Here is a 22,483-nt window from a genome sequence, read left to right as displayed (position 1 = left end):
ACAAGGGTCAATCATGCCAAATTTCGAGAAATTTGGAGAGATTTTTGTCAATTTTGAAAATTTTTAATGTGAAAAACAAGCTTTTCCAATAGGTGCAAAACACCACCGGCGTTGCGCTTTTGTTGGGGACACTTTCTTGCAAAAAAGTTTATATTTTTGGAATTAGCACGGTAAAATACAAAAGCTCAGAAATGACCAGGAATTTTGGACATGTTCTAGGTCTCCAAAAGGGAAAAAAACACCCAAAAAGTGCCCTCTCTGCCACCTTTTTGCCACAGAGGAAGCATTCTTGGGAGAATCAATTTTTGGGGGGACAAACGGACTTGAAATTTAGAAATTCAAGTTGTTCCAGAAAGTAGACTCACCAAGATTTCCAAAAAACTATCCTGCACCTAATATGGACTTCAGGAAGCCTTCCAAAATTGGCCAAGAAAAAACACTGCGCATTAAAATCTTGGCGTTGCGCATTAAATGAATTTTGCTAGTTTTGCCTGATTTTCCATATTTTTCCTAGTTTTCTTGGGAGACCAATTTTTCCTCATTTATTGGTAAATGTAAGCATGGTAAATGATGATTTCGATGTAATATGGTTGGAAATTACTTCATAGGGTAGATACATCAAGTTCCAAGTGGTTTTGAGCTATAATGAATTGGTTTCCTTGGTTTTAGAGACAAGCTGTTCCACTGCCTATATTCTTTTTCTTAGTTTACATATGGTTGAAACCACCCCTTTTCTCATGCATTCGACCCTGATAGCTAGCTTGAGTAGTTTCCTTGTCTATATCATGTACTTTTTGATTCATTTGTAAAGGTTGTACTTTGGTAGAAGTGTTGAACTCACTGAACATTTGTATCAGCAGTTTGGCAAGGAATAAAACTAGGTCTCACAACTATTTTTGTGGGATTATTGTGACAGCGAGTTTATGTATTGTTTCTTCTTTGTAATGAGTTTTTCTGATGTTTTATATGTATCCACAACTCTCTCTCTCTTCTAAACTAAATGATTCAAGGTGAATAGATGAAATACACTAATTTACAGTGTTTTGTCTTGGGAATGCATTTGGTTTTCAATGTTTTCATTATTTGAAGAGGATTCATAGTTTCTTATGCCCTCCTAATCTCCTTAGCTGTCTTACTCTACCATCTCAATCCATTGCTAGTACATAAACTCTTGTCTACCTTGCCCCACAGGACATGACTGTATCCCTGAGTTAATTTCCCGAACCCAATCTGCCTTCTCCAATTCATCCAGAAACCAAAACTTAAAATCAAACCAGAAACCCTAATCTACTATACCTAGGCTAAAATTAGCATTCATTTTAGTCATCTCAAGCCCTAGTTGCCAATATCATAATTGAGATTGACAAGGAGAGAGCCCTCTCCCGAACTGGTAGGGCTAGCTACCAGGTTGATCATGGTTTGATGTTACCCTAGACCTGCCTTCCTTCAGCCTGAGGTAGATTTAGGCACTAACTCCCTTCACATTGGATCCAAGGGTTTTTTCACAGTGGTGTTTACAAACCTCGAGGATAAGGACAGAGTTTTTGATGGTGGACCATATTTCTTTGTGGCTATAGGCCTCTACATGCAACCATGGGTGATGAATTTTGTCCTAGAATGAGAGACATTCACATCTGTACTGTCATGGATAAGACTCTACTCCCTACCTTTAGATTACTAGTTGCCAGAATCACTGAAAGCCATAGGCAATAAATTAGGTCACTTTTTAAAAATATCAAATGCGACTCTGCGAGGAACATACACATCCTTTGCCCACATATGCATAGAAATGGACGTATCTAGAGCAGTACATGATGAAATCATTTTTGAAGTCTATGATGAAGAATGGGAGCATGTGGTCGACTATGAACATATCCCATTTAGATGCCATAAGTGTCATGAACACAGACACCTCTTCAGAGACTGCCCACTAAACAAAATGATAGATAATACCAAAACCAACACAGGCAAAGACCCTGTAGGATTCACCAAGGTAGGAGGCATAGGGAAAGGAGGGAAAAAGCACCAAAAGAAAACTAATGAGGAAAATAAACCAAGTCATAACAGTTTCAAGATTTTAGAAGAAGAAGAAGTGAACAATGGAACGAACTAGGCCACGGAGGATAATCCTGCAGAGAAGGAAAAAGATACTAGCATGGAAGATATACCTGAAAACAACATACCAAGTGAGGTTATGCCGAGCACTATGGAACTTGGCAGGGACCATGAGATGACCCCAAGTGAAGTTGGAATGGAGGACCATGAACTATAGGAAATCCTTGAGAGGGAGAATCTTGATCTAGAAAATTTCCTAGAGCAAGGAACTACCAAAGGAGTTGACTCTCTACCACAAGAGGAGTTTGACAGAGTGCAACAACTCTTCCTCTAGAGATCTCAAGCAAAGGGTTCTGGGATGAACCATGACAGCCAGGAAAAAAGAGGGATAAAATTGATGGAAGCTACATCAGGTCACTCCTCCAAGATCCCAGGCAAGAAAAGAGGAAGGAAGGGACAGAATGAACTATTGACAGAATGCGGGAAACTCATTATTAACTCAGGTAAGATGAGAGATCTCACCAGTTACTCATTCACAAACCTTTCATAATGAAGCTCACAGCCTGGAACTTTCGGGATCTAGGAAGTAAAAGAAAACAACGAAATCTCAGTAATAGAATAAGAGAAGAAAAAGAAGATATGGTATTTATACAGGAAACTAAATGCTCAATAGAAAATATCAGAGAGATACATGTTGGACACCTAATTCTTAATGGGTTAGTGTGGTAGTCGAATAGACAAAAGGAAGTCCAAGAGACCTTGGGATGTGAAACCCAATGGTAAACCATGTACCATAAATGAATATTTTTTGTTAATAAAATTATACTCTCATGTTTAATCTTTCCTATTTGTCTTTACCATGTATGTGTTTAACATGGTATTAGAGTAGGTGTATTCCTGCCCTGCATAATTACTTTGAGCCATTTGTTTTATGGCCTTTATGTGTAGGTAATTTCTGCCATCATTTATGCATTTCATGAATATTTTCTCAGCAAAATTATAGCTACAACCTCTGTCATTTCTCTGGCCCTATTTTCAGCAATCCTGCCCTTGTAACTCCCTTTTCTGCCTATTTGGCTATTCTGCCTATGTTCTACCCATATTGCAGAAACTGATATCACTGACATAGTGTGGTGCGATGAGTGCATATTTGGTGATATTGCATAAGTTAATTGACCTATGGCATAACATTCCATTGCAGCTTGTTTGTAGCATGCATATGCTACTCTTTCCCTTCCCCATAACATTGGCCTTTGGCATAATGTATGGCCTACATTGAACGTTGAATAACTGCCGCACTTTGCGAATGTTGTCATACAACGCTCCCTCTCACCTCTACTCTCATATGTTGTGCTAGGCAATGTTTGAACATTTCCATACGCTCCATAATCTCCCCCATCCAGGCAGTACGCCATATCAAAATGTATTGGTCTTCTCAGCCTGAGTAGAAGCTAGCTTTGCGAACAACATAATAGAATCTCGTAGAATCCATCAAGAAGACGAGCCTCTAAGGGAGGTTTTTCACTATGATATTCGAACGCTAGAGAGACTAACTCTTTGGTTGTGTGTGGATATTGTCTGTATTAGAAGTTTTTTGATTCGACCTCTGAAAATATGTCTTTGATTCCCTGTGCTGTGCATTGAATTCTCTATCTCCTCACCATTCACTATTTTCTGTGTTGAGGACTGTTGATATTCACTGAAGCAACATTACAAGGTAACAATTGATACAATGGTGGAGGCTCGTTGCAGGTAGGTAGAAAATTCTTGTGGGCTCTTAATATTCACTGAGATCGAAGGAGTTGAATATGAACGATGAACTCATGTTGGTCACTCTTAGAACTGCAGTGAACGCTGACTACATTAAATTGAACACCAGACAAATATGGTATGTTTTTAAATACATTGAAGTTTGCAATGTGATAGTTGTTTTGTTTCAATGACTAAGTTCAAGCCCGAGAAGTACACCACAATGTGGTGAAGTCGATAGATTGACTCGAATGCTAGGTTCCTACATTGGTTGAAGGGAAAACAATTGTCATTGGATTCAATTAACATTGGAACAGAGAGTGAAACACTGATCATTGTTGAATTGTTCATTAATTTTATGAATTATGAATTGATCATTGCTACTTTTTCAATGAACCTGAACCTGAGATGAATCATTCTTTAAAGATTTGAAGGTCCAAGGAATAAAAAACAATGTGTGATCTCTATGCATGACTCCTATTCTTTTGCGTTGAAATTTTAAAGGGCCGCATTTGGTATTGGAAAAATTGGCTGTGCATTAGCCATTTTTGAGGACTGTGGATACATATATATAATAATTGAGGTTTTCAACATGGTACCAAATGTATCCTGGTCTCAGTTCCTGAGCTCGCATTTGATCTGGTAAGCTCATCTCTTTTGACAAGAATCGTGACTGGATTATTCATGAACTTCCTAGTAATCTTCAAAGCTTCAGGAGGCATGGTAGCCGAGAAAACACCAACTTGGATATTTGAAGGTAGCAATTGAAAGATATCATATATCTGTTCCTTAAACCCACGTGATAACATTTCATCTCCTTCATCGAGCACAAACGTTGTGATTGAATCAGGACATAAGGCACGACGTTGCAACATGTCATAGACTCTACCTGGCGTCCCCACAACAACATGAATACCTGTGGATTGGGACCAAGCTATCCCATCCTCTGAACCTATGATAACTTGGTTTTGTGATGAGCGTGCAACAATACAATGCAAGTAATCTGAATGTGTTGAATGGTTAAGTGTTTCGAGAGTGAGCACTTCATCATCTACATTGTATGCATATATCTTGTATCGCCGAATCAAGTACTCCAGTGTCTTGTGAGCAAGGTTACAAAGAAGCAGATATCCAAACAGTAAATGCAAGAATGTGGCAATAGATTTATCTAGTTTTGCATTGTATTCTCTATTCTGAAGCTACCGGTCTATCTATAGGATTTTTGAATTGAACAAAGTCTTCTTAAATGTAACAAATGATCTCTCAATTGTGGAGAGTTCATCAAGCCCTCTGAGAGCAATATCATAAACACTTTCCAAACTAACATCAGCTGCTTCAATGGGATCGAAAAGAATTGATGGCTACGTGAAAGGCCTCTTTTTAAAATCCTCAACTTGCACATGGGTGGAGGCAATAGATTTTATTTGTGATTCCAGAGAAGTTTCTATGAAATGAATAGCACCCACATTGCCTCCTATATATATATTAAAAAAAGGGGGCGAGTTCAACTCTAATGCGGGGACAATTCTCAGATGAATGGGTTGCTGATTGCTATTATTAAACCTTCAAATCAGTGGGATGAAATTTATCAAGTTCTAGTGTAGACTTATCAGTGGACAATTTTATGAAGTTTACTATCATTCCCTTGGCATAACAGGCAATCCTAGGGTTGTAGCACACTCTATAGAAGTTGAATTTGTTATACAAGTGGCTAGGTTAGGTTCCTTTTCAATTTGTGCACTGTATTTCTTAAATAGATTACTGTGTAAAGCTTGCATCCTTGCTGATACATTTTTTTGAGTATTCATAATGAAGAAACAAGTATTTTATTTTTTGTAGCATTTGAGTCTCATTGTTTGGGAATGCACAATATATTTTCCTTGTATATGAATGCAACCAACCATCATTGTGTGTGGATTTGGAGAATACTTGTAGAGTTAAAATCTTGCTTTTGGTTCATTCCTCAAGGAATAATATCACTTGATTGTTGTAGTTTTCGGGGGAACAAACTTTGAGAATACCTTGTAGTGACATTGGTTCATAGTTGGTTTAAAGTGTAAGTTTAACATTGGAGAAAATGGCCAGAATCAATGAAGTATTAGAGTTCCTCAAAACTCTGATATTGTCTACTACTCATGGTAAATTAAAAGTCAGAAAAGTTTCTTTCACAGACACTCAGGTCTATTTACAAAATGCACAAGAGAAAATTGATTTTTTGCAACTCGAATCTCAGCTACAATAAGAAGAATTAAAACAGAGGAGTCATTCTAAACCTGTTTCTGTTCGGAAGATTGAAACAGACTCCCATAAAGTAGTAAGGCTACATGCAGATGCAGAAGTTAAGCTTGCACTTCCCAAGCCCATCATCAGACCTTGGGAAGAGCTTGTCCACAGCAAACACATAAATGTTCTCGGATATGAGAAGGACTTGTCCTTTCTTATTCCATACTACTCAAATCCAATTCATTTTCAAAGTGTTGAATTCCTTCATGACAGTTCACCTATAGCTATTCCATATTCTACTCCTCTTCCACAGCAACAATAACAGATTGTGAAATGACAACATTGTGACATAGTTGGCCATTTGAAAGATCGCAATTTTGATCTTCATCCATGTAAGCACTGTCATAAAACCACCAATTCTTGACATAGATGCTTAAGAAGCAAACATCCTGCATGAACAAAGATTCATCTTGGATGGATCGCTTCTTAGCAATGGGCATCAACAGCCAAGAAGATATTCCAATCACATGTCAAAACTTGTTCTAGAGTATTGAATAGTCTTGCAGTTGAGTTTTCTCCATCATCTCACCTTGTATCTGATGGGGGGGAAATGATGGTCATCTACAAGCTTCAAGGTCACATCAAGTGAGCCTGAGCCAAAACCTATCACACCAGTTTCATAGTTGTAACAAGAGACAAAGATTCCCCTGAGCATGCCTTCACTTAGTAATCTGGGACACTTCCTCTAGTAGAAGATTTCAACTTCTTGCTAGTTTCGGAAGAATTCTAGGAACAAAATTGGGACACTTCCTCTAGTAGAAGACTCCAGTTTCTTGCCAGTTTCAGAAGAGTTCCAGGAATTGCATTAATCATTCCAGAGTTTTTGGTCATCCTTAAACCATCACAAGTTGAGACTCCCCTTTTCAGGTTGAAGTTCTCCCTTTTATGCGGGGTGAGACCTCCCTTTCATGCTTAAATGTTTCCCTCTTCAAAACAATAAGAGAACTTCCTCTAACAGAAGACTTTAGCTTCTTTCCAATTTTGGAATAGTTCTGGGAACTGCACTAAGCATTCTAGTGTTGGTGGTCATCCTTAAACCACCTCCCTTTATACCAACATTTCAGAGAGCACATTCAGCCTAGTGCTGCCGTGCATTTTTTGCACATTTTGTATTACAACTCTCTTCTAGGACTCATACATAACCCTTCGTATTAAGGGGGGGAATGTTGGACACCTAATCCTCAATGGGTTATTGTGGAAGCTAAATAGACAAAAGGAAGTCCAAGAGACCTTGGGATGTGAAACCCAATTGTCAAACCATGTACTATAAATGAATATGTTTTTTTGATAAAATTATACTCTCATGTTTTATATTTCCTATTTGTGTTTGCCATGTGTGTGTTTAACAATACATAGTAAATGTCTCATTAAGTATGAGTATATAGAAGTTAAAGCAAACAACACTGTAGGAGGGATTCTTACTCTTTGGAATCCTCAGAAACTTGGAATCCTGGATGCTGAGGCATCCAGGAACTACCTTTCGATGGTGATCCAACCATTGGGTGATAAGGAACTATATATGATCACAAATGTCTATGGTCCCTAGAAACTTGAGGACAAAATCAAGCTTCTCACCTCACTGGAGGAGCTGAGAGAAAGACATCCTGGTATGCCCTAGATTCTAGGAGGAGACTTTAACATGATAAGATCTCTCTCAGGAAAAAAAGGAGGGACTAGGATACTAGGCAGGGACTCCATTGCCTTCCATAACTTCCTAAATGACATGAGATTAGTAGATACATAGATAATAAATGGCACTTTCAATTGGAACAATAAGAGGGGACGGGATTCTCATGTTTCCTCTAAATTAGACAGATTCATAATCTCGGAGGACCTCATTCTCATGGGCCTTGAGCTAACTACTTCAATCCTTCCTTTTGGAGGCTCAAACCACTGGCCAATCAAGCTTGAAGCTTCTTTTATAGGCACTCCAAGGAACAAACCCTTCAGGTTTGAAAATGTCTGGCTCACTCACCTTGACTTCATCAAGAACATGAGAAAATGGTGGGTGGAAGACATGCCCATTCTAGGCACAAAAATGTTCCTACTACAATAGAGATTGAAACACATAAAACACAGGCTTAAAGAATGGAACAAGAATGAATTTGGCAATATTTTCAAAGCCAAAAAGGAAATTGAACAGAAACTCCAGGGAATTAATCAGATCCTCATCACAGATGGCTTTACCGAGGAAAGGAAAATGCAGGCTAACTCTCTTCAACATGAATGGGAAAACAGATGTCAGCAAGAGGAGACATTTTGGAGACAGAAATCTAGAGTGCAATGGATAAAAGAAGGGGAATGAAATACAAAGTTTTTCCACAAGTCTATTATTGCCCACAGGGAAAACAATAGAATTTCAAAACTTAAAGACACTCAAGGGAAAGAGCTCAACACCCACAAAGAAATGGAATCAACTCTGGTTCAACATTTCCAAAACATAGCTGAGGAGCCTCTCTTAGACAGATCACAGTATATCAATAATTTCACTAAGTATATTCCAAAGCTTGTAACTAGGGAAGACAATTACAATCTTAACAAGCCAGTGACTAGAGAGGAGGTCAATGAAGTTATCAAAGATATGCAAAATGGGAAGGCTCTAGGTTCGGATGGGTTCAATGTAAACTTCTTCAAAGCATGCTGGGAAATTGTCAAACAAGACATCATTGATGTTGTGGAGGACTCGAGAGGTTACACAACAGTTTTGAGGGCGCTCAATGCTTCTTTCATAGATTTAATCCCAAAGCAGGAAAAATCCATGACACCAAATAGATTCAGACCCATAGCTCTATCCAATGTGGTGTACAAAATTATCTCCAAAGTAATTGCAAACAGAGTCAAGCCCCTTCTTCCTACTCTTGCATCGGAGGAGTAAACTGGATATGTGGAAGAAAAACAAATTCTAAATAACATCATTCAAGCTTATGAGGTGGTTCATTCTCTTGAAAGCAATAAGCAAGCGAGGATGATCATACAACATGACCTAGCCAAAGCTTATGACAAGCTATGCTGGTCGTACATTAGGGAAGTACTAAAGTATATGGCTTTGACCATAATTGGACAAGATGGGTAATGGCCCTTGTTACTACAGCTAGTTTTTCTATCCTACTTAATGTCTCCCCAAATAGAGTCTTTAGGCCCTCAGGAGGGCTCAGACATGGAGATTCACTCTCCCCCTTCCTCTTTATTCTCATGATGGAAGTATTAGGCAAAGCAATCAAATCAGCTAAAGTAGAAGGAAGAATCTAGGGTCTCAAATTAAACCTGAATGATGATAGCTTGAATCATCACCAATTTGTGGATGGCACCATGTTGCAGGGCATTCCCACGGTCAAGGAAGAAAAAGCTTTCAAACACATCCTGAACAAGTTTGCTATGGCCACTGGTACAAAGGTGAGTCTTACCAAATCAAAATTTTCTTTTTTTAATACCGATATTGTTATTGAGAGAAACCTCTCTAGAATCCTCAGCTTTCAAAGGGATCAACTTCCCTCCAAATATTTGGGAATACCTCTCACTGACAATCCCCTAATCAAGGATGTGTGGGAGCTAGTGAATAATAAACTATAGGACAAGATCAAGAAATGGATAAGCAGATCTTTGAATTTAGCAGGAAGGCTAGTGCTTACAAAGGTTGTCCTGCAAACCATTCCCATCATTATGTTTTCAGCTCTTCCTGCTCCTAAAGGTGTTATACATCATATTAGGAACATCCAGAGAGATTTTCTTTGGGGCAAAGAGGAAGAGAAAAAGAAATGTGCTTTGGTAACTTGGGACAAGATTTGCAAACCCAAGAACCATGGTGGTTTGGGTCTTCATAACCCAAAAAGCCTAACCAAAGTTCTGGGAGCTAAACTTTGGTGGAGATTACTAAAGGAAACGAGAACCCCTTGGGCTAAGCTCTAGAAACAGAAGTATGCAAATAACTGGCAAGAGAGAGATCTTATTCGGATGACAGGGCTCATCAGGGGCTCCCACATTTGGAACAATGCTTGGGAGAATAGAGCCGTAGTACAAAAGAATAGTTTCTGGGATATCAGAGATGGAAACACATCTTGGTTCTAGGAGGACCACTGGCAATAGGACCCTAACTTGTGTAGAGAAGAACTAGCATTTCTTAAGAATGACACTGACAATAAAGGTCTTTTCAGGGTAAGTGACTTCTGGGATCAAACAAGGAACAAGGGTAAACGGATAACATGGAAGGACCTAATATATAGGGAAGCAACCCCTTTGAAGGCCCAGGCTGCAGATCTTGCACTGATCTTGGAAAAAAGAAAGATTCTAACCCCAACTTCGTCTAACAAACTTATATGGGGGAGAAACAACGAAAGCAATTTCAACCTCAAAGAAGCCAAAAGAATTGCTATGGGGTTTGACTTTCCATACACTGACAAGAGATGGAAGGACATATGGTAGAACCCACAGTAGATGAAAATCAAACTGTTCATATGGCTGGTACAACACAAGAAAAATCCAACTTGGGAAAACCTTAGGAAAAGAGGGTTAGCTGGTCCATCTAGATGTCAGTTATGTGGTCTGCAAGAAGAAGCGATGGATCACTTGCTTAATCTCTACCCATTCACCTCCACCTTGTGGAATTGGGTAGCCTCAATATTTAGCCAAACTGACAGGGATGATTATAGTATCACCAACACTTTGAAGAAATGGAGAAAAGACTTCTTAGAAAATGAAATAATCAACAAAGCCTGGACTTTGATTCCAGTTTTTTTAATCTGGGATGTCTAGAAAGAGCGCAACAACAAGATTTTCAAGAACAAAAGTGGCTCAACCCAAAGCATCATAGCTCAGATTTTAAGATAGCTCAAAGAAACTATAAGTACCCTTCTAAAAAAACCACCTGAGAACCCTCCTCTGAGGCAGGAGGCTCAGATTCTCTTTCAGTTGGGTCTCCAGTTACCTGCCCCTCAGGGCATAAGTAGGATAGTAAGACACATAACTACTAGAAAGGACATCTGGCAACCGCCTCCTCAAGGCTTTTTGAAAGTTAACATAGATGGGGCCTCTAAAGGAAACCCTGGGGCAGCTGGCTATGGAGGAGTTATAAGAGATGAGTAGGGTTACATAAAAATCCTCTTTCATAGTCATTTGGGGAAGGCCACCAACAATATGGCAGAACTCATGGCCTTAGAAAAAAGCCTAGAAATATTGATTGACTCTAATCTACACAATGCCATTATAGAAGAAGACTCTGAATTGGTAATCAATTCAGTCAAGAAGATAGGCAATGGCATAGCACCAGAAAAAGTTTCAAAACAATGGCGGTTACTGCAAGTTTACTAATGAATACAATCCCACCTGAGGACCCTAAGAACACTAAGTTTTGTTCATGTGTGTAGAATAGCCAACAGGTTAGCGAATCATTTGGAAAATGAAGGTGTACTCTGCACTAGGAGCAACAAAAGATATGCTTGGGAGTTGACACCCTTAGGAAATTTGAGGGAGGACTGTAACAAACAAGTGAGTGAAGATAGGGAGCAGTATCAATCTATGAAGGAAAAGCAGTAATCAGGCCTATGGAAATAGAGGAAATGGAACCAATCGCAGTAAAGAAGTAGTGGGTAAATAGTGGGCAGTTTGATTTGCAGTCGACCCTCGATTACAACAATCTACAGTATCCAACATATTTTGAGTGGTTAAATGCTCGGAGGATAACACTCCAAATGGACCCGAAATTTCTCAAAGCGACAGTTAACACCTCTCATCAGGTCCGAATGGTTTGGTATCGAGAAGGCATGTTACCAGCCCGATATGGGCTAAGGATTGTCAGATCTACGTTGGATGGATCGAACGGGTTTCAGGCCATCAAGTTGACTGACGGTTAACCCTTTTCCGAACTCGAAATTGTTTAGACTGTGGTTTAGACTTTTCATCAGGTCTGTTTAATCTTTTAAGGCGTGGGCTAGTTGATCACCCAAAATCTGTTATGAACCGTTAGATCTGCACTGATCAGATTGTTCGGTCTTCGGGGTGCTTTGTATTCCCATGTTTAAGGCTTGTCTTAAGTTGTTTTTTGTGGTACTTTGGGCTTTGGGTTTGGTGGGCCCTCGACTTTAAAAGTTGTTGGGTGCATGGTGACCCGATACTTTTGTTTTTTAGTGGTCTTGGGAAAAACATTAAAATCCCCCTTTTCTTATCTTTCGGGTTAAGAAGGTTGGTTTTAAAGTGTTGCTTTGCGGGCTAGTTATGTGAATTATTCTTTGGGTAGAATTTTTTGAGGTTGGTTTGGGGTTGTGCTGCTGTTCATAACCCCATTCTTTTGTACATTATGTAATTTTCGCGATTAATGGAAGGAACCACTCTTATTGGATTAAAAAAATATGTTTTCTGATTCAATATTAATATGAATATTTATAGTATGGAATATGTTGCTACTATTTTCGTCAAGATAATCTTTAATTTATTACATTTTTCTTCAACAACTTCCTTACTCTCTCGGTGCGTTAAAAATATTGTTTTAGATAGCTACCATTTTTGTGGACAAATGATTATAATTCTTTTCGATGATTACCCACTAGGGTTTCTATAATTAACTAGTTAAGTTCACTCCTTCTAGACAGTGTGTTGAGAAGGCCAAAGGATTTCCTAGTTTCCCTTTCTTTTCTATTTGGATTCCTATATTCTTTTGTTTCAAGGGTATCATGATTTCTGTTGTTGGGTTACCACACTCTATAGCAAGTCCCTTTTGTTTAATAAATGTCGGTCATTCTCTCATAGTCCACAGGGTTATTTCTCTATATGATAAAACTTATCCAAGTATACAAATAAATTTTGTTATCTCATTAACAATACTGACGTAGATTGGCATATTCACTCTTCCTATACAATGCATGTGAATATTTCTTATTTAGTTTTACATTGTATAAACTAACAAGGAAACAATTTCAAAGACAAGAACAAGTTTTAGTATTGAACATAGATATTTATATATCCCTCATGCACATAACATTCTTTTAGACAAGAAAAATAAAATACCTACTTGAGCTTAATGGATAAAATAGGAAATTAGTCGGAAGAGTACCCTCCACCCTTCCATTGAGATCAACAATCATGTCCTTATCTCGCATTGAGCTTCCCCAACTACCAGAGAAGTTTAGTGACAATGACCAACTAGGTGAACTTGCATACCTCAAGAACCTTCTCTGTTCTAGTCTAAAATTTTCCTTTTTTTGAATCTTCCACTAGGTGAAACTGAGCTCAGGAATTATCTCCACCTGGAGTGTAATGTTGCTCTTGTCTTGGTCGAGTCTCTTCTCTTCTGTGAAAAATTAATAAGGAAATCCCTCTCTTCCCACTGAGACCCATTTATCTCTAGGGAAGAGAGAACCAAGAATCATAATTGCCGTAACTATTTATTAGTTAGACAAATTCGTTTAGGGTCCTTCCTCAAAGTTCCCAGTTTGATCCTCCTATTAACAAAATATGCATCTAAATATATTTAACATAATATTTTTAAAGTTACCTTAAGTTTCAAAAGTCTTTCCTCTAAGCTTATATATTAGCAGTGTCATTAAATAAATAATTAATTGAAGGTAAAGTAAATTAAAATAGTCAACTTGTAATAATGAGGTGTTACTTCTTCCCCTTATTATTTGAAACACCATCCTCGATGTTTAGTCTTGCCCTCAAAATAGGTCACGGTATGCTTGTCGCACTAATTCTTCATCATCCCAAGTGGCCTGTTATGGGATAAAATGCTTCCACTGTATTTTAACTTGGGTGATAGCTCACCTCTGCAATATTTCTTCTCTATGTTCTAGAATATGAAGGGGTTCTACCAGAAACTCTTCGTCCCATTTGACCTGCACAACACACATAATGTTGTCTTTAGCCCTATCATATCATGGAATCTAGAGTAGACATATATAATAAAATTATCCTAATTAACTTGTACATCTTTACAATTTATGATGTGCTTGGAACCATATATATATTTCTTAAGAAGAGAGACATGAAACACATTACGGACTCATGTATGGCTTGGTAATGTGAGTCTCTATGCTATAGGTCCTATCCTTTCCAATATCTAGAAGGGTCCACAATATCCGGGTTAGAATTTGGCACAACTTGTCCATCTCAAAGTGTTTCATTTAGGTTTAACCCACATATATACATGGTCACCCACATGGAATTCCTTGAAAGTTCTCTTTTTATCTATGTAAAATTTCTTCCTATCTTAAGAAGCCCTTAAATTTTGTTGTACCTTCTTTACTACCTGCTCCATCTCCGTTAAGAGATCAGGTCCTATTACCAACTTATCCTCCTCACTGCTTGAATTAGTAGCGTTCGATATTTGTTACCACACCAAAACTCAAAAGGACTAATTTTTATCGACTTGTGGTAGCTATTGTTGGAAGAAAATTCCACTAAATGGAGGTATTCCTCGTACTTAGTTTTCCACTGCATCACATCCATGTGGAGCATGTCCTCTAACACTTGATTCACTCGTTCCATTTTCCCATCAATATGGGGGCAATAGGCTATGATAAACTAGATTTGGGCACTTAATCTGGTAAAGAGAGCCTTATAGAACACAAATGTAAACTTCACATCCCTATAAAAAAATATTACTTTCGGTATTCCCTGCAACTGGAAGATATCTCTCATAAATATTTCTACAATTTGAATAGTTCAGTATGAGGATTTGACAGAGTTAAAATGGGCAACTTTGCTCAATTTATCCACCACCACCATAATCAATTCATTTTAATTCTTGGACATAGGAAAACCCATTATGAAATCTAGTGTAATAGTATCCCACTTCCATTCCAGCATGGGCAACGGATGAAGTAGCCCAACTGGGTGTTATTGTTCTACTTTTTCTGCTAGCATTCCATAAAATTAACTAGATATTCCATTATGTCCCTCCTCATACCCAGACATAAATAATTCTTCTTTATTGTAAAGAAAATGTTTTGGTAACTGGGATAAGCAGCATAAGGGATTCAGTGAAATTCATCTAGTAAAAATTCCTTAATAGCTATCTAATTTGGAACGTATACTCTACCTTTAAAGGTCAATAAATTATGGTCATTTATGTCATAATAAAACTAGCCTCCATCATTTTGCATATGTTTACTCTACTGCCACAAAAATTCACATTTGGGGTCTCTAAGGGTAGCTTCCTTAACTTGTTAAGAACAATGAAATCCCACCTGACTGTAAGAAATTTCATACACATAGTGCAATTTTCTATTTAGTGCCTCTACCATATGATTATCCTTTCCTTTCAGATGTTTAACGTCTAAAAAAAAATCGCTTAGAAATAAGGTCCACCTAGCTTGACAGACATTTAAATTGGGTTTCTTAAGGAAACTGGTTAAACTACTTTAATATGTCATTAGCATAAATATTTTCCCAAGCAGGTAATGTCGCCAAACCTTAAGAGCATGAACAATCACAGTTAACTCTAAATCATAGTTCGATAATCTCTATTCATGGTCCTTCAACTTTCGAGATTCATAGGCTAGACCCTAACCTCTTCCCTTCAAACTCCTCTAATGCCCTCCTAGAAAGCCTTTCTATAGACAATAAATTCTTTATTCAGGTCAGCAATTTTTAACACAAGAGTCGTTGTTAGCAAATACTTCAATTTTTTAAAACTATGTTGACATTCTTCTATCCACTTAAACATTCTTCCCTTCCTTTGTAGGCAAGTTATTGGGTAGGAAATCCTATAAAATCCTTCAATAAACAATGATAATAACGAGCCAACCCCATGAAAGATCTAATATCTACAACATTCTTGGGAACAGACCAGTCCATGATGGTTTTGATTTAGTCAGGGTCCACAGCTAGACCTTTAGAAGAAATAACATGTCCTAAATATTGAATTTGTTCCTTAAATAAAGAAAATCTGTTGAATTTAGAATAAATATGATTATCCCTTAGGGTTTGTGGCACTACCTGAATATGTTCCTCATTCTTCTCTAGGTTTCTTGAATAGATTTGAATATTGTCGATGAAAATTCAAATGAATTTATCCAAACAAGGGTGAAAAATACCATTCATCAAGCTGATAAATGTGGTCAGGGCATTAATAAGGACGAATGGTAGAACAATAAATTCCTAATGACCATAGTGGGTTCCAAATGTTGTCTTATAAATATATTCATCAATTCTGATTTGGTGGTAACGTGACCACAAATCAATCTTTGAAAATACAGTAGCACCTTTCACTTGGTTAAATAGACCATCAATTCTTGGTAGCGAGTACTTTTTTTTATAGTTAGAATGTTCACTTGATGATAATCGATACATAATCAGAAGGTACCATCTTTCGTTTTCACAAATAACACTGAGGCTCCCCAAGGTGACACACTTGGACAAATATATCCCTTATCGAGTAGCTCTTGGAACTGTATTTTCAACTTTATTAACTCAGGGATTCTCATGCGATAAGAATTTTTTAATAATGGGGCTTCCCTAGAGATAGATCTATCGTAAAATATATGTACCACTTTGGTGGCAACCTTAAAATTTATTACGGAAACACATCAACAAATTATTGTATAACTGGTATATTGTCTAGGCATGTTATCTTGTATTTAGAGTTGGTGTACCCAACTTTCGCCGCATAAATTTGGAAACCCTTTCATATATATTTGTTTACTTAATTGGTTGTGATATGTCACAAATTTATACGCCTTTGTGTACCTTTTATCTTTTTCCTATCCCCCGCTTCAGTAAGAAAACTGATAGTCTTCTCCTTACAATCCACTAAGGACTAATGTTTCTCCAACTAGTCCATACCAATTAGCACACTCTAAGATCCTAATGGTAATGCATTTACGGTCACCTTAATATATTTACCTCTGATTTATATGGAACACTCTTTTACCTTAGATTTCACCCTTCGCTTTGCACCAGTGGCTAATTGCAGTAGCCATGGGTTCCTAAATTTAGCACTTTGTAGTTGACATAACTCAACTACCTTTGGGTTAATATAGCTCAAACCAGAACCCGAGTCTATTGAAACATAGACAAAGTGGTTAGATAATTTACCTTTGAATTCCACCATCGTCGATAGTTACTCGGCTTGGTGATCTCCAATGCAACGTTAATTTGCAAAATACTCCTTGTCACTTCCCCGACTGTAGAGGCATCCTGAATATTAGCAACTAGTTCCACTCTAGTACAATGAGGGTAATTTTTATAGTAGTGGAGCTCCCCACATCCCCAAAATTTTAGAGGAGGCTTCTATGACCAATTTATGGCCGAATTACTCAATGCCTCCGTCTGTCTGTTTTCATTCTGGGTTCGATTTTTCTACTGAAAGTTCGCAAGAGCTCGATTTGTTTGCTTCTGGTATACATATTTGTTTCCAAACTTCAACATTCTTAGTATTTTGGAAGTTTATTTGTTCCTTCTTGTTTGGCAAACCTTTATTGGACTCCCCTTTCTGCTTCATCTACTGGTAACAAATTTGATCTTTCTAGATGGCTTCATCCATCGTTTTTGTGTTTTAATTCCATTTTCTCTTTAATGAAAGCTAGTAAACTGTGGTGAAACACTGAACTTTGGTGTTTTCCTTCTTAATATAAGGAACATATCTTAACAGTGAAGTAAACTTCGTGATAAATTCATCCATAGTTTATTGTTCCAATCTCAAGTCGTGGAACTCCTTCACCTTTTCATCATAAAAGCGTTCAATTAGGTACTTGTATTTAAAATGTTTCTAAACAGTGTCTCACATTACCTCTTTCTCATCAATTCTTCAAATAATTTTAATTTCTTCCCACCATAATGTGGCTTTACCCTACAACTAGTATATTTGTAATCTAGCCTTAATATTGTCATCGTAATTATAGATCTAGCTTTATTTATTCATGTTAATTAACCATGCTTCAACGGCCTCTTCTATTTCTCCATTGAAAATAGAAGGTTTCTTTTGTTTAAACTCCCCTTGAAGGTCAACTTTCTGCCTTTCATTTACCTTGCATCCCAAAGCATTTTCAAATTCCTCTTCATTATCAATTTGACCTCTTTCAACCTTTGGATGTTCCTCTCCTTATTGTTGCATCTCAACTTTATTTCCATGCTTTAGGCTAGGATTGAAATTCCTTTTCTTCTACGTATCTTAAAGGATTTTCATAGTCCTTTCTTGCTCTAGCGTTAGTCTTTTGATATCAGCTCTCAGGTTTGTCATTTCAGCCCTTAACTACTGGACTATTTCCACCAAGAACATGTTTGTGTTAGGAGTATTTTTTTCCAGTTAGACCCACATTTCTGAAGGGGCTTCCATGTGAGGTCCAGGATGAACCCCTACTAATGGTCGCCCTAGTGGGGTGACTCCCACTCTTCTTCTTATCCTATTCTGCTACCTCTGTGAAACTTTTAATACTATTGTCAATCCCCAAGTTCCCAATTAAGCCTCAAATTTATAACTTGACTCTGATACCACTTGTAACATGGTCAATGTCATTAAAAAAAAATCATACTTCTAGTAAAACAAGCTAAATAAAAAAAAAAATTAATTGTTTAAACACCAAGGATATATGTATCGACCAAAAAAATTTATTATAAGTATACAACAATCCAATATACCATCCTAGCTCCTATGTCAGGGTTAGAATTTCATGCTAAATGATTTGTTGATATGTTGCACATATTGGTATTAATCCAAACTCATTTAATATGAACCCAACTATATGACGTTATACTAAACATCATTTTTATTTGGAAATCTAGATCAATAGTATGGTAATTGAGAATTTCACGAAACTTCTCCAAGGTTCCTGGTAGCTCATATGTTAGACAAATGTAATCTCCATCATCATTGATCTTGGTACCCATCCGATAGTTCCAATGTTTGAGAGGATGGTTAGGATATACTCCCCCCTAAATCATGTCCATAAAATTTCATTCTACTAATGTGTGGGTTCGTGGCACCTATCTACTTCCAGTGATAGTTTTTCCATCCTTCTGTTCACAGAGTCCTTCTGATAGTTTAATCTTCAGATACTCATTGCAGGTGAGTTTTGTATCATTATTGTGAAAACACTTTTACTAAATATGAGAAAATTGATGACAACTCAATTTGTTGAATGGGTTTATTTAATGCCACAGACAACTTACCTATGGGGCCGATGCTTGGTTATAGGAGTCTATCGATTAAGATTCAGGTACCACTTAGTGTTTATGGAGCCTATAGTTAGTGATTTATATTGTTGTCTCAGTCAGGTATTCTAATGGTTTTCTCATTTTCCTTCACACTTTTGATTAGGGTAATGGAAATGTCAATTTTCCTCGGGTAATTACTGTGCCCTAACAGTTGAGTTCTCTTCAACTACATAATGAAATGCTAATTATCTTATACCCAATAGCCTTACTGTTTTCTTCTCTTGTGCATGTATTACTCTCTATTCAGCTTAATGGTCATGTCGTTCCTAGGTTGGGTTTGTTACCAAAAAAAAGAAAAGATAATTAACTAGCCACCATTTTCTATTTCCAGGTTCACTTGAAAACCCTCGTGGTTTAGCCTAACAACCTTGTAGTGTTTCAAATTAGCGAGTTTCCTTTTTCCCTGGGGTTTCGTTTCCTTTATTCATAGTTTTCAACAATAGTAATTATGCTCAAGGGTTTGAGAACCCTACAGTGAGTCGACTTTCCATACGTTGTAGTGCACAAACCTTGTGTTGTTTTTCTCCTTAAAAAAGTGAGGTTGAGTTCATCTGGCCATGTTCATGGTATTAAAATAGTGTTTTCTGTTATCTGGAAAGTTTATATTGTCTTTATGTATGTACTGTGTTTAAGCTTCCTCTCACCTTGGGGCAAACTGAATTCATACTTATCCTGGCGATCTGAACTCATGTTCTAAATTTAGTTTTCCTTATTCTATTTTAATTAACAAGTTTTTGCAATTACTAAGGAATATTATATTTTCAATACTTCCTTGTTATATCTATTTTCGTATTAAGTAATAGTATGAATATTTACAATATGGAATTTGTTGCTTTTATTCTCATCAGGATAATCTGTAATGTATTACATTTTTCTTTTGCAACTTCCTTACTTTTTGGGCATGTTAAAAAGATCTTGTTTATCAATTGTTTTAGATAGCTACCATTTTTGTGGATGACTGTTTAAAATTATTTTGGAGGATTACCCACCAGGTTTTTTATAATGAAATAGTTAAATTCATCCTTCCCAGACAATTTGCTGAGAAGGAGAGAGGGTTTCCCAGTTTTGCTTTGTTCTGCATTTGTATTTCTATATTTGTTTTCTCCAAGGGTATCAGACTATCTAGTCGTTGGGTTACCACTCGCAGGACAGACTAAACTAACCTGACAACAAGTACCTTCTCTTTAACCAATGTTGGTCATTTTGTCATATTCCACACGATTATTTCTCTGTCTTCTGAAACTCATCCAAGTATACAAATAATTTTTTTTATCTCAATAACAGTACTAATGCAAACTTAGCATATTCACTATTCCTATACCATGCATGTTAATATTTCTTATTTAGTTTTACATCTTATAAACTGAAAAGGAAACAATTTCAAAGACAAGAAAATAGTTTCAGTATTGAACACATATATTTATATACATCCCTTATGCACAAAACATTCTTTTCGACAACCAATATAAAATACTTATATGAGATTAATGGATTATCGAGGAGCTTAATGAATAATACCCTCCACCCTTCCAATGAGATCAACAATCTTGTCCTAATCTCCCCCGTGCTTCACCAACTACCAGAGTAGTTTAGTGATAATGACCAGGGAGAGCTTGACCAACTACCAGAGTAGTTTAGTGACAATGACCAAGCAAAGCTTGACCAACTACTAGAGTAGTTTAGTGACAATGACTAGGCAGATCAACTTGCAGACCTCAATACTCTTTTCTAGTCTAGACCAAACATAGTAGTTTAGTGACAACGACCAGGCAGAGCCTGACCAACTACGAGAGTAGTTTAGTGACAATGACCAGGCAGATCAACATGCAGACCTCAAGAACCTTCTCCAGACTGAAATTGGTCTTTTGTGGAATCTTCGATTGGCTCTAGCCCAACTCAATAATTCACTCCACATGCATTATACTTCTACACTTGTCTTGGTCCAATCTCCTCTATTTCCTGAAATATTAAGCAGGAAATCCCTCTCTTCCCACTGAGGCCCATTTGTACTTCTACACTTGTATTGGTCGAATCTCCTCTATTTCGTGAAATAGTAAGCAGGAAACCCCTCTCTTCCCACTGAGACCCATTTATTTCCAAGGAAGAGAGAACTAATAATCATAATTTCCCTAACTTGTCTTGGTCCAATCATCTCTATTTCATGAAATAGTAAGAAGGAAACCCCTCTCTTCCCACTGAGACCCATTTGTACTTCTACACTTGTCTTGGTTGAATCTCCTCTATTTCGTGAAATAGTAAGTAGGAAACCCCTCTCTTCCCACTGAGACCTATTTATCTCCAAGGAAGAGAGAACTAATAATCATAATTTCCCTAAATAGTAAGCAGGAAACCCCTCTCTTCCCACTGAGGCTCATTTATCTCCAAGGAAGCCAGAGCTAATAATTATAATTTCCCTAACTGTCTGTTAGTTAGACAAATTAGTTTAGAGTCCTTCCTCAAAGTTCCCAACCTCATCCACCTATTAACAAAATATACATCTAAATATATTCATCATAATATTTTTAAACTTACCTTAAATTTCGAGAGACTTTCCTCTAAACCTATATATTAGAAGTCTCATTAACTAAATAATTAAAAGAAAGTAAAGTAAACTGAAATAGTCAACTTGTAATAATGGGGAGTTAAAGAAAGTAAAGTAAACTGAAATAGTCAACTTGTAATAATGGGGAGTTAGAAACACAATTTGAAGACGCATTTGGAATTTGGAATGTTTCAAAAGTATTATCGTCATCTTTATTTGTGAGTTATCTTTCTCATAATTAGTTTGAAAAAAAGTGAGTATTATAGTCTAAATAAATATTTTATAAGTTTTGTAATGAAATAAGTTTTGAGATTTTGTTTTTTGCGAGTTTTACAATGAAATACAATGTTGAATAGGTTTTAAAATTTTATTGTGATATTAAAAATTAAAAGTAAGAACAGTTTTGAGTATATATTATTTTTAATTTTAACAATTTAAATTTTATGCTTAATTTAAAATACAAAATATTTGTTTTAGTTAAAATTAAAATTAAAAATAATGATGATAATTCTATTTTTAATTTATGAATTATTTAAAATCAATTGCTTGTAAATATAAAAATAATATTCTAATACAAGAACCACTATTTTTAAATAAATTTTTAAAATAAGATAAATTAAAATTTATATAATAAATTATAATAACGAACGTTCTTATCATCCACGTATCACTTTTTCTCACGAAAACGTTATTTATTTTAGATTTAGACCA

The sequence above is a fragment of the Pinus tabuliformis genome, chromosome 5_2 (genome assembly GCF_031772625.1).
Source record: "Pinus tabuliformis cultivar Carrire ecotype Pingquan chromosome 5_2, CPIR1, whole genome shotgun sequence".
NCBI lineage: Eukaryota > Viridiplantae > Streptophyta > Pinopsida > Pinales > Pinaceae > Pinus > Pinus tabuliformis.
Note: the sequence above shows the minus strand (reverse complement) of the source record.